The sequence below is a fragment of the Schistocerca piceifrons genome, chromosome 9 (genome assembly GCF_021461385.2).
Source record: "Schistocerca piceifrons isolate TAMUIC-IGC-003096 chromosome 9, iqSchPice1.1, whole genome shotgun sequence".
Lineage (NCBI taxonomy): Eukaryota > Metazoa > Arthropoda > Insecta > Orthoptera > Acrididae > Schistocerca > Schistocerca piceifrons.
This window is the reverse complement of record NC_060146.1, coordinates 86146665-86158666: the sequence shown is the minus strand read 5'-3', so window position 1 is coordinate 86158666 and position 12002 is coordinate 86146665. Positions and strand designations below refer to the sequence as shown.

The following is a 12002-nucleotide window of genomic DNA, read 5'->3' as shown; positions in this document are numbered from 1 at the left end:
TTCCTGTCGTTACACTCTCGCGTATTTCTCAATGGCAACTCCCTCTATTCAATAGATGAATTTTTAGATATGTAGCAGTAACCGTAAAAAAATTTAACACTAGTTTTCTTTACACAAAATTATGTTTAAGTGACACGTTCCACATCATTACGAAATGTTGTATTCATATACACTTTAAGTTGCTTTTTTGTAAACACATAAGCAAGTTTACCGTATTCTCAAAATATTAGTACTCAGTTTCATCATATCCTTCCTACGGATGGCGATTATCACTGAAACAACCGATTTTCGGTTATACCTTTTCTGTCACGCCAGTTTCACTGTCGAATCCGCTCAAAATAACTGATTTCTGAAGTAGAAGACGGGCGCTAATTTATTTGTGTTATTTCCTGTAATAAACGCAAAAATCAAACAAAGATGGAAAAAATTTGACTCCCTCACAAACAGTTTCAGGTTACAAAGAATCAAAATATTAAATTAAATACAACGTCCACGGTTTGATGTTTTTCGCGAAAAAGTGGTAAGAGGTTGAGTACTACAAACAATCACCAATATTCACCTGTTGATTATAATTTATTGGGGAACTCTGCTCAGTAATCATGTTGTAATCGGAGATAATATCTGCATCTATACTCCGCAAGCCACCTGACTGTGTGTGGCGGAGGGTACTACCAACAGTCTGTGCGAAATGGTAAAATTGACAGTGTTAATTTCTCCGTTTTCAAGGACGGGTTATGTAGAAACAGCCAGCAGATCAGCTAATTTCTATTTTTATTGAATACTATGAGTGAATCGTTAAGTTTTTAATTTATTACTGTTACCATAATTTCCTTGTTCTTTAATTATTTCTTAGAACTGGCAGAGAAATCATTTAAAAATAAATGAAGTATTATACTTCATTGCTGCGTAAGTTCGTAAAAGTATTTCCGGACTGTGGTTGGTGGCTTTCTGGAATATAACGGACGTCCAGCGATGACATCGAGAAACTACCGTGTAGACCAGGTGGGCGCAAGTCTTGCGCTGCACGTACTCGAATACCCCTAGCCACGACACGCGGCTGTAGCAGTTCTCGTGTGTTCGTTACTCGTTCCTGTCGTACCTTTATCGGTGCGCACGCACGCACACACAAAATTGCAGGCGTTCCGTGCCGTCACAGGTGGCAGGGATTCTCACGCACCATCCGCCGCACTGTTTATCTGCCCCCTTTCGTTTTCGGTGTGCCGCCGTTGCGGAGTGTGGTCGCAGGCGTGCGTCGGCCGCGTCGCGTGTCTGTCTGCTGGGGGCGCACGTGTTCGATCTATCCATCGTCGGCCGACTCGACGCTCGATAGCGGCCCGCAATGCCTACTGCGGCCACCGCCCTACGGGAGAGAGAGCGTCGGCGCCGGGAGCCTCGGGTCCAGTGCCGGATGACGGACGTCACCGAGCTAATCGAGGGCGCGAGAGCCACTACCTAACACTATAGCCCTAATACGTATCTACTTATTTTGTGCTGACACTTACCTACCAGTAACCCCACCCCCCAGGGTTCGATTTCCGACGGGGCTGAAAATTTCCTCGGCCCGTTGACTGGGTTTGTGTTGTCCTCATCACAGACGCTCAAGTCGCCCAGTGTGGCGTCACCTGAAATAAGAGTTGCACCCCACCCCGGCGGCGAACTTCCCCGGGTGGGGCCTCCCGGTCGACAGTGCCACACGATCATTTCATTCCATTTCCCCCCCCCCCTCCCCCCCCCCGTTCCCTGTTCTTGACAGAATCGAGCGCCTACGTATAAAAGCCGTTTCAAACATCTCGGTATTTCTTATGTCCTGATACGTGTGTCCTACAAGGATATAATTTTGCAGTGGTACTTGTGTTCTCGGTCTGCAAAATGTGTTGCGGCTGGAGTTCGTAGTAAAGAAGTAAAAGATCGTGCTTGATGCCGAAGTTCTACTGCGTGGACAGCGAGAGTGAACTTCCCCCTTCCATTATTTGTTTTTTTTTGGGGTGGGAGGGGTGTCTGCCAGAAATAGTTCAGAAAAGATTTGAAATAATGTATAAAGTTTGTTGGAAGTTGCTACACGCAGTCATTCTCAGTTATTGGATGACGACAACGTAATTTTCGCTCCATATTTTACGCAGCCTCAAAACATACAGGGCTCAGGTGGAGAAGTACTTGTTTTGACGGGTGACAGTGGTGTTATAGTGATTCTGAACGGAAAACTTCTGTGCTCCTACTCCCTACTCCGAATTGTTTCTGAGGCAGAAGACATTTAATATCTCTTTTAGTACTTTTTTCCTCCATAATTAGGAAACAGTAACCTCCAGAGGTGTTGCGTCGCAGTAAAAAATTAAACTACATTAAATTTCCTACAAAAAATGTCCTATTCATTTTTTCCTCTAGAGCTAATAATTTGCGTGAAAACATGCATGCGACGTAGCGTACGTAGGTTTTGTAGGCCAGTTTGAGGTAGCTTACTGACACGTGTCAAGCATCATATTGTTCGTCTCAACTCCCATTACATTACTGTGGTACATCGTAAATAATCTCACTATTTGAATTACAAAGAAAATAAATAACGAAGTAGTTTAAATGTGTGTATCTCGGAAATCATTCGGAATAGGGCATACTCGTATGTCTGTGAAGTTTTTTGTTCAGAATCACTAATACTGTCGCCGCTCAAAGCATGTGTCTTTCTTCCTTACTGAGCCTGTATGCACAGTTTCTAACTTTAATCCAAGATGCGTCTGGAAGGTTCCGTAAATGGATTTGTACAATAAAGGGCACAGCAGTTACAAACATAATACCTTTAATGGTCTTCAAAATAGTCACTGTTAGTTACAAAGTAAGACTGTGAAGCTGAAGCTGTTGGAAACTGTCAGCAGATGCTCCTTTTGTAATCGCTCGAAGCATTCTGGCCACGCGCAACGCCTGCAGAGCTAAAGCCTTTCAGGGTTAATCTAAGACGTGGAAACCAAAAGAATTCTGCCGCACCATATATGGAGAATGTTTGAACAGTCAGCTTGCGTTGAGCGAGACAGATGAGAATCCAGACGTTGCAGACATCCAACAACGCGTAACCGCGGTGCTTCGAGCGGTCCCACAACAAGCGTCTGCTGTGTTTCCAATAGCTTTGGCTTCACAGTCGATATCAGAAGTATGTTGTAGCTGATGGCGACAACTTTGAAGACCAGTAAAGGTATTTTGTTTGTAACTCGGTTTATGTCCCGAGAGAGCATTCACCAAACTTTCCAGGCGCACCCTCTACTTGATGCATTGTTTTAATCCTTACACTCCTTGATGACTAGATTTTAACAGAACTTCAATTTTTTTAAATTCGGCCAATAATTTTATGAAATACTGAAAGTGAATTATTTGTTGCCCCTGGAAGCTGTTAGCTAGGCGACCTGCAACAGGCACTGGGTAACCGTTTTAACCATTTACATTTAGCAGTATACTGTAGGTATGTAATACAGTCGAATCTGTCTGTTACATAAGGTAGCGACACGCTAAAAGTAGCACATCGTCAACTGTACTCAGCAAGCCACCTGATGGTGTGTGGCGGAGGGTGACATTTACCCACCCTCCCACCGCGCCACTATGTTCCGCTTCGCTCCTGAATGGTGCACGAGAAGGTAGTTTGTTTTGAGGCCCCCGTGTGAGCTCCAGTCTGTCTTCTTTTGTATTCTGTCTTTTCGCGACGTACGCGTAGGAAGAAACAATGTATCAGCTGAAATTTTTACCAATAAACCACACGGTGATGCCCAACGGGTCTCTTGAAGCGTTCGTCAGTGCATTTGGGTGAAAATGGCCATGACACCTTCGCGCTTACTTACAGGAACCTGTAACGAAACTCTCTTCTCTTTCGACCTTCTCTCTTCCCTCTATCAGTTCTGTCTGGTAGCGGTCTCAGACTGACGAGCAGTATTAAAGCATTGGTCGAACGAGGACTTTGCAAGCTGTCTCAGTTGTTGGTGGACTACAGTTCCCGAGTATTGTGCAAATAAATCTGTGTGGAATCGGCATTTAGCAGGCATTAGCTGAATGTTGATGCTTGATCAGCAAAGTAACTGATAGCCGAAGCAGAGAGGATATAAAATTCAGAATGGCGATAGTGAGAAGTGCTTTTCTGGAAAACATAACCATGGCATGCAATGAAAACCTCGTAACTCCAGTTTTTTTAAATTTTGCAGTTGAAGCAAAAAGGTTTTAAAAAATATAAACTGATACGCACGAAGCAACGTAGTAACTGTATAGTAATAACTGTATAGTAATTTACTTGACAAATTAAAGAAGTAAATACATTTCAAATCTCTCTTTGATTATGGAGTTATTGGTTACTGGAATTAAGTTCTCACTGACAGATGAAGTTACGAGGGTTTTTTTTCCCTACCATCGACAAATATAACACTGAATATAAATTTAAGTGTTAGGAAACGCTTTCTGAATGTATTTGTCTTTAAGTGCAGCGTCATGCGGAAGTGATACGTGGATGATAAACAGTTAAAACAAGTAGCTAATCGAAACTTTTTGAATGCGGCACTACAGAAGAATGTTTAAGCTTATGTGCGTAGATCGAATAGATAATGAAAGCGCTGAATGGAATAGGGGAAAGAAATTTGTGGCACAGCCTGACTAAAGTAAGGGATCAGCCAATAGGACAGAACCTGAAGAATCAAGAAATCATCAGTTTGGTGTTATTCTTGAAGTTTTCCTGGCGAACTGAATATTCTGTGAGGTTTCGAGATTGCAGCCGGATCATGTTGACTTACCTGAAGATAGCTGAACGATTTCCAGCCGAAATGTTGTGGCAAGAAGTCAACATGATCCGGCTGCAATCCCGAAACCTTGTAGAATAGTTCGGTGATGGATTGAAATGTGTGGGATAAAAATTGTAGGCGGAAACTAAAGAATTGACTGAGCAAGTTAGTGTTTGTAGGTTGCAGGGATAGCAGCGTGAAGGGGTGAATCAAACCAGTTTTTGCGTTCCTCTGACCTTAGAAATTATTTACCCATTCAGTTGAAGGAGGATATGCGTGGACTACGAACCATAGTAAAAGTCAGCATTTTTCTTGTTAACAAGCATCTCCGGTGGTGCAAGAAATGGTAAGTGATAGAAATCCTCTGACCTCGGTTCGAACTACAGGCACTTGGATCTGTAGTCTACCATGTTACCACTGAGCCATCGAACCACAATGACTTGGTACCAGGAGACATTTCCCGTGGGGGCTTGTCACTGTTACTCATGCTTGGCGGGGGGGGGGGGGGGGGGTTGGAGTTAGAAAGTGGTGACTTGTAACCATAAGTCCGCTTGGAACAGTTTCAGCCAAATGGAGGGTCTTCAACACCTTCGACTCCAAATCAGTTTAAAAGGAAAAAAAATGGTTGTACAACTGGAAAATAAAACACACGCATCTTCTAAATAACTGTAGGAACGTTTGGTACTTTTCGAAAAGAGAAAAGAAACGGTCATTTTAACAACGTGTTGGACACAGTGCATTGCTGAAAAAATCTGACTTAAATGAAAAAAGAAGAAAAACAACTGCCATGGTTGTAAGCTTATCGTGGTCCTTAGGTGACAGACTAACAAAACATTCTTTATTGTTGCGATTAAGCCATCTCAAACACTCCCAGGGGCCCGGGGTTTCGGGGGTGTTGTGAAGAAGATGAAGTGAGAAAGCAATCCGAAACGATGGATGTTAGTGGGAATTTCTATTTGTCCATGTAGTTAATCTGGTTGCTGACAATCAGTATCGTTATTTAAAAGTGGTCGATGACCCGACAAGGGCCGTTCACCTACTTATTCCCGTCGTATATTTATTTGATAGCAGCCACAATGAAACCTGTCTATATAAAGACTGACTCTGAGACACTTCGAGTAGTTCCAACCAAACTTAATACGTAACGTACACCAGAAACCGCACCCCTGATTATTTAAAGAATGGAACTCTCACGTATAAAACAGCTTCAGAGATCTGAAATGAGTTAATGTGTTGACTGTTTGAAGTTAAGCGCGTAAAAGGTTTATAACTGAAGAAACAAAATCCTAATTATGTAGGTTTTATTATTATGATTGGATAATTCGCCCAAGGACTAATGTAGTCGAAACCAAAACTGTATGAAAATGTGTAGCGAATAGAGATAATAGTAAAGGAGTAATAAATTAAAACCTGATGCTGATGTTTTGCTGCATTTTGTGCGGGGTATCTGCGAGAAAAGGCTTCGAAAATGGTTGAAGTTGCGTGTGAAGTTTGTTGGAAGTTGCTAAGGCTCTGATTCTCAAATGCTGTATGAAAGTAGTATGGGCATTTTCGCACGGTGAGCTGCTCCGTTTCAAGAGACATACGCTGTTTCTACCAGTACTTGTTGTGATAGGCATTTCTCATGAGCAGATCATGACAGCATTTTAAATTGTCAGTAATTAAATGTTAACTATCAAATTTTTGTGGCCCTGGAAGGCGCTAGATAGGATACCCGCCGTTTAGTAATATAGATGATTTGCTATGCTAATTTGTAAACTGTATTTATATTTTTTAAACATGAAAATATTCTAAATTTTTTACACTGCAGACAGATTTCATTTCTGTTCATATTAATTATAAGACTGGGTTAAGTGCGTAAGTTTACCATACCGAAAAAACGACTTACTTTTGTTACAAGAATTACACTTCGTTTAGATTCTCTCCATGAATATGTTGCCTGTGTCGAGGTGGCAGTTCGCTTGAGATCTGTTTGCTAGCTCGAAATACCTGGCTCGAGCTAGCTGCAACGACAATTTGGCAGACTATTTCTGATGGAACATTGTGACTCACTTTTATAAAAGCTATAACAGCACTCTTAACGTCCACAAAAGATACCATTAAGTACTTCCAGTACACGATCAAGCCTTGTGAATGATCCGTGACAAAGATTACTGTGTAATGCAGTCCTTACGCCATGTTTTAGGTTTCTGCGATGGCGCTTTGCAGTCACCGTGTGGGGGCTTTAACTCATTACATCTCTAGTTCTCTCCTTGTTATCTGCAACATTCGGTCATGCAGCACTAGAATCCGTCTTCCGTTGAACTTGAGGCCTTCTTTTTTCTTGTTGAAATAGTCATGTTTGTAGTTTTCTAATACTGTTGTCGTAGCTCCTCTCCACAGCGAGAACCTGCGTGTCGGCTAATTTTGTTATATGGTCGGTCTCTCAGTGCGTGTTCCGCCGCGGCAGATTTCGGCACCTGTTTAAGTACTCAAATGTACAAACAAACGTGATTGTTAATAAGCGTGCGAAATATGCTGCAGTGTGAGCAAGAATGTAAAAATGAAAGCTCCACTTCTGAGTAACTGAGCGATTTTAATTTATTTTGTTTCATCTGGTGAATGCTAATAACGACGTTCTATAATTTAATACATCAATAGATTGCAAATTAAACTAGTATTTGAATAGTGTAGTCATGTACAGAATACATTGAGCCAAAATGATGGGAAACCCCCCCCCCCCCCCCATAATACTTTTTTCGGTAAACTCGGTAAACAGGTTTTTTCTCGCTTTTTTCGTAAAAGTAGCGATCTTGTCGCTAGTTGACTGCTCGTACAAAAACTAAAATGTTTATCCCCGGGAAATGTCAATATAAAGGAGAATTTCTTGTAAAAGTGAGGCTACTTTTCGAGTTTTACTCTTTGCTCCGTGCTTAGTCAGTGCTCCTTGGTCCCGACTGTCCTCTGTTCAACAATGCAGTGGCGACTTCGGCTTCGGCCCTTGAACGGGCTGTGAAACCTGTCGACCATTACCATGAGCCCTGTAGGAAAGAACTTCTCAGAAAAAAGTAAGTTTGAACTTCCATTTCCCAAAGAAAATTCTGAAGCGCTTTGCTTCCTTTTCTTGCACGTGCGAAAGCTGCATTCACACGACACCGCGTAGATCTTTCATTTTTGACATGTTCGGTTACGTAGCCCCGTAGATGTCAAAATACTATGGTTGGCCGGTCGCATCAACGTTTTTAATAATGCAGTGTTCGTTTTTTTACCTATTTTTAGGCATTTAAATGCCGCAGTTATGTGTACGTCTGCGCATGCATCGTCAATAGGGATAACCGAACTTAATAATAGTGTATCATATTGCTGTATGTTGATCATATTACATTACCGAACGGCAGTGGTAATCCATTCAAAATTTATGCTTCTATGGAGTGTCGTACGTAACTGTTGTACCTGCAAGAACCATCTAGTAGATAGTAATTTGCTCTACTAACCAGTGACATGTGGTAATGTCTTCTTCGACCACATTTTTTGGTGCGCGTTATGTTTTTAATGTTTTTTATTAAAAACAAAATAATCTTTCTGTTTCAGTGGGTATTTAAATATTTAGCACCCATATCAGTATTTATTTAGGATTAATATATTTTTTAGAAAAATTCGTACTGTTTATCGTGGTCCACCTACACATCTGTGAGTCCTTTTTTTCCTCGATTCGTGTTCTTTACGATGTTGTTGTTGTGGTCTTCAGTCCTGAGACTGGTTTGATGCAGCTCTCCATGCTACTCTATCCTGTGCAAGCTTCTTCATCTCCCAGTACCTACTGCAACCTACATCCTTCTGAATCTGCTTAGTGTATTCATCTCTTGGTCTCCCTCTACGATTTTTACCCTCCAATACTAAATTGGCGATCCCTTGATGCCTCAGAACATGTCCTACCAACCGATCCCTTCTTCTGGTCAAATTGTGCCACAAACTTCTCTTCTCCCCAATCCTATTCAATACTTCCTCATTAGTTATGTGATCTACCCATCTAATCTTCAGCATTCTTCTGTAGCACCACATTTCGAAAGTTTGTATTCTCTTCTTGTACAAACTATTTACCGTCCATGTTTCACTTCCATACTGGCTACACTCCATACAAATACTTTCAGAAATGTCTTCCTGACACTTAAATCTATACTCGATGTTAACAAATTTCTTTTCTTCAGAAACACTTTCCTTGCCATTGCAAGTCTAAGTTTTATATCATCTCTACTTCGACCATCATCAGTTATTTTGCTCCCCAAATAGCAAAACTCCTTTACTACTTTAAGTGTCTCATTTCCTAATATAATACTCTCAACATCACCCGACTTAATTCGACTACATTCCATTATCCTCGTTTTGCTTTTGTTGATGTTCATCTTATATCCTCCCTTCAAGACAGCATCCATTCCGTTCAACTGCTCTTCCAAGTCCCTTACTGTCTCTGACGGAATTACAATTTCATCGGCGAACCTCAAAGTTTTTATTTCTTCTCCATGGATTTTAATACCTACTCCGAAATTTTCTTTTGTTTCCTTTACTGCTTGCTCAATATACAGATTGAATAACACCGGGGACAGGCTACAACCCTGTCTTACTCCCTTCCCAACCACTGCTTCCCTTTCATGCCCCTCGACTCTTATAACTGCCATCTGGTTTCTGTACAAATTGTAAATAGCCTTTCGCACCCTGTATTCTTTACGATAGATAATTAAAATGTACATGTATTCGTAATTGCGTACAGCGGTTTCCACGTGAATTATGTAAGCTGTGTATTTTCCAACACTAGCTTAGATTTATTTCGGTTTTTGTGGGATCCTCAATTGCAGTAGATCTGTGACTGATAATGATAATTTTAATTTCAACAATTTTTCCCCCAATGTAGTAAGTTCTCGTCATTAAACCTGCCTTTGTTGTTTGTTTCAAAATACCGCCAGTGATATGACGCTATAGTCACTGTTTACATCGTTTGTCGCATGTTCACTACGTCACTGGTCGAAGCCGACTGCAATATCGCAGTTTCCTTTTCACGCTAACTGTATTTGTGTTGATGTGACGTGAAGGTTGTTTGATTCCAGATGTCCAGTCCGTTTATATTACGGAAAATCAAATCTCGTGTGCCTCAGTTGGAACAACAAAATTATTTTACAACAAAAAGTACATACACGCAGCTATTTATATTCTATAAACGTTGAGCGGACCAGGCTACGCAGGCTCTGGCTCTGAGCACTATGGGACTCAACATCTTAGGTCATAAGTCCCCTAGAACTTAGAACTACTTAAACCTAACTAACCTAAGGACATCACACACACCCATGCCCGAGGCAGGATTCGAACCTGCGACCGTAGCAGCCTCGCGGTTCCGGACTGCAGCGCCAGAACCGCACGGCCACCGCGGCCGGCGGCTACGCAGGAACAGGCTACGCAGCAATGTTGGAAGACTCAATAAAATGGAGCTTTTCGTCGGGTGTTACATGTAGACTCCTGTAACCACCAGGGAAACGTCTGTCGGGACACCCATTTATAGTGTGGCTGGTGGTTATCTTGAGTATCACAACAATCAAACTTGCTGTCAGTGCAAAGCCCCCACATGTACTTGTTGTATTTGTACATACCGTGTACAGATTCACTAAGATGAGAAATTCTGAAACCTTCACCAGTCTGGATGTCCTCGGTTCTGGATTTTAATGGCTTGTTACTCCTGTTTCCATTCAACATTCCAGTTGAATCCGCTGGAGAGTATTTGGACTCCACCAGCATATACTGGTCTTCTGGGTTTCAGATGTTCCCCTAGGCAACAAGAGTAAATCTTCTTGAAAGGGGATAGTCATTTTTAGAAACTTGCCGACAGGAGTTGTCAACGAAGGTGAGTTGGACAGGCGTTAGATAGTATTGGCAGCCAGCGTATAGGTTTAGATCCGACCGTGCTTCAAATGGTCCTCATATCTGGATTCAAATGAACTTCGACATCGTATTGAAAATTAAAATTGTTACTAGGATACTAGTATTCAAATGGTATTATGATATTTATTTGAACCAGACTGGTGGATGAGTAGGAGACGAATTCAGTGATATGACTCTTTCGTAGATACGACATGAAATTACTGAGAAAAATACACCGATATTAAAATTTTCTTGGTCTGGCAGTTTTAACGGTGGACCAGTTGCTTTGTGACACCAGTGGCCGGAGCAGTATTCGGTGTATGTTCTGATCGGTCTTCCCTGCTTTTTATTTGGTTACATATTTGGGGCACTACATCTACTTCTATACTCTGCAAACCACTGAGGTGCACAGCAGATGGTATGCTCCATCGTACCACTTGTTAGGGTTTCTTCCTGTCCCATTCCTGTATGGAGCATGGGAAGAATGATTGTTTGAATGCCTCTGTAAGTGCAGTAATTATTCTAATCTTATCCCCACAATTCCTGTGTGAGTGATACGTAGAAGGTTGTAATCCTTGGCAATAGGCTTTTGTCATAGCCTGTGTCTTCCATAACTCTGTCTCCTACTATCATATTGCTGGGGGAATCATGTTGTGTGAAGTGTCCCTTCGAGGATAAACAAAATTTGACATTTTGACTGATTTGCTGCAGATATATTAAATAAAAAAACCTACTTGAATTTTGAAAGTTAGCATATTTGTTGGATAATTTACTGCATGAGCAGTGAAAACATAGTAAATGATAAACTGTCATCTTTCATCAATCAAAGTAGTGTCAGAGAGTGAGTTTCGTAATTTGTTCAAATTGTGTGTGTAAACTTTGCAGGAAGTTCCTAAGCTCTCTCATTGTCAGATACTGGATGAATATAGTCTGGGTACAGAATGAGATTTTCACTCTGCAGCGGAGTGTGCACTGATATGAAACTTCCTGGCAAATTAAAAATGTGTGCCGGACCGAGACTCGAACTTGGGACCTTTGCCTTTCGCGGGCAAGTGCTCTCGCAGGAGAGCTTCTGTAAAGTTTGGAAGGTAGGAGACGAGGTACTGGCAGAAGTAAAGCTGTGAGGACGGGCCTTGAGTCGTGCTTGCGTAGCTCAGTTGGTAGAGCACTTGCCTGCAAAAGGCAAAGGTCCCGAGTTCAAGTCTCTGTCCGGCACACAGTTTTTATCTGCCAGGAAGTTTCGTAGTCTGGGTACTTTATGTTGTGAACTACACTGCCTCAAGACGTATACAAAGTCTCTAGCAGCAATACTTGCCTTATTATGATAAAGATTTAACACAAGATGATACCTCTCAATGAGTAGGTCATGATGGCATT

General features: G+C 41.7%; 1 protein-coding gene across 6 annotated transcripts in view; it reads left to right on the top strand.

The window, feature by feature from the left end:
* LOC124717382 (glycogen synthase kinase-3 beta) overlaps nucleotides 1-12002 on the top strand; it is a 326873-nt gene that overhangs the window by 242957 nt on the left and 71914 nt on the right. The window lies entirely within an intron of this gene.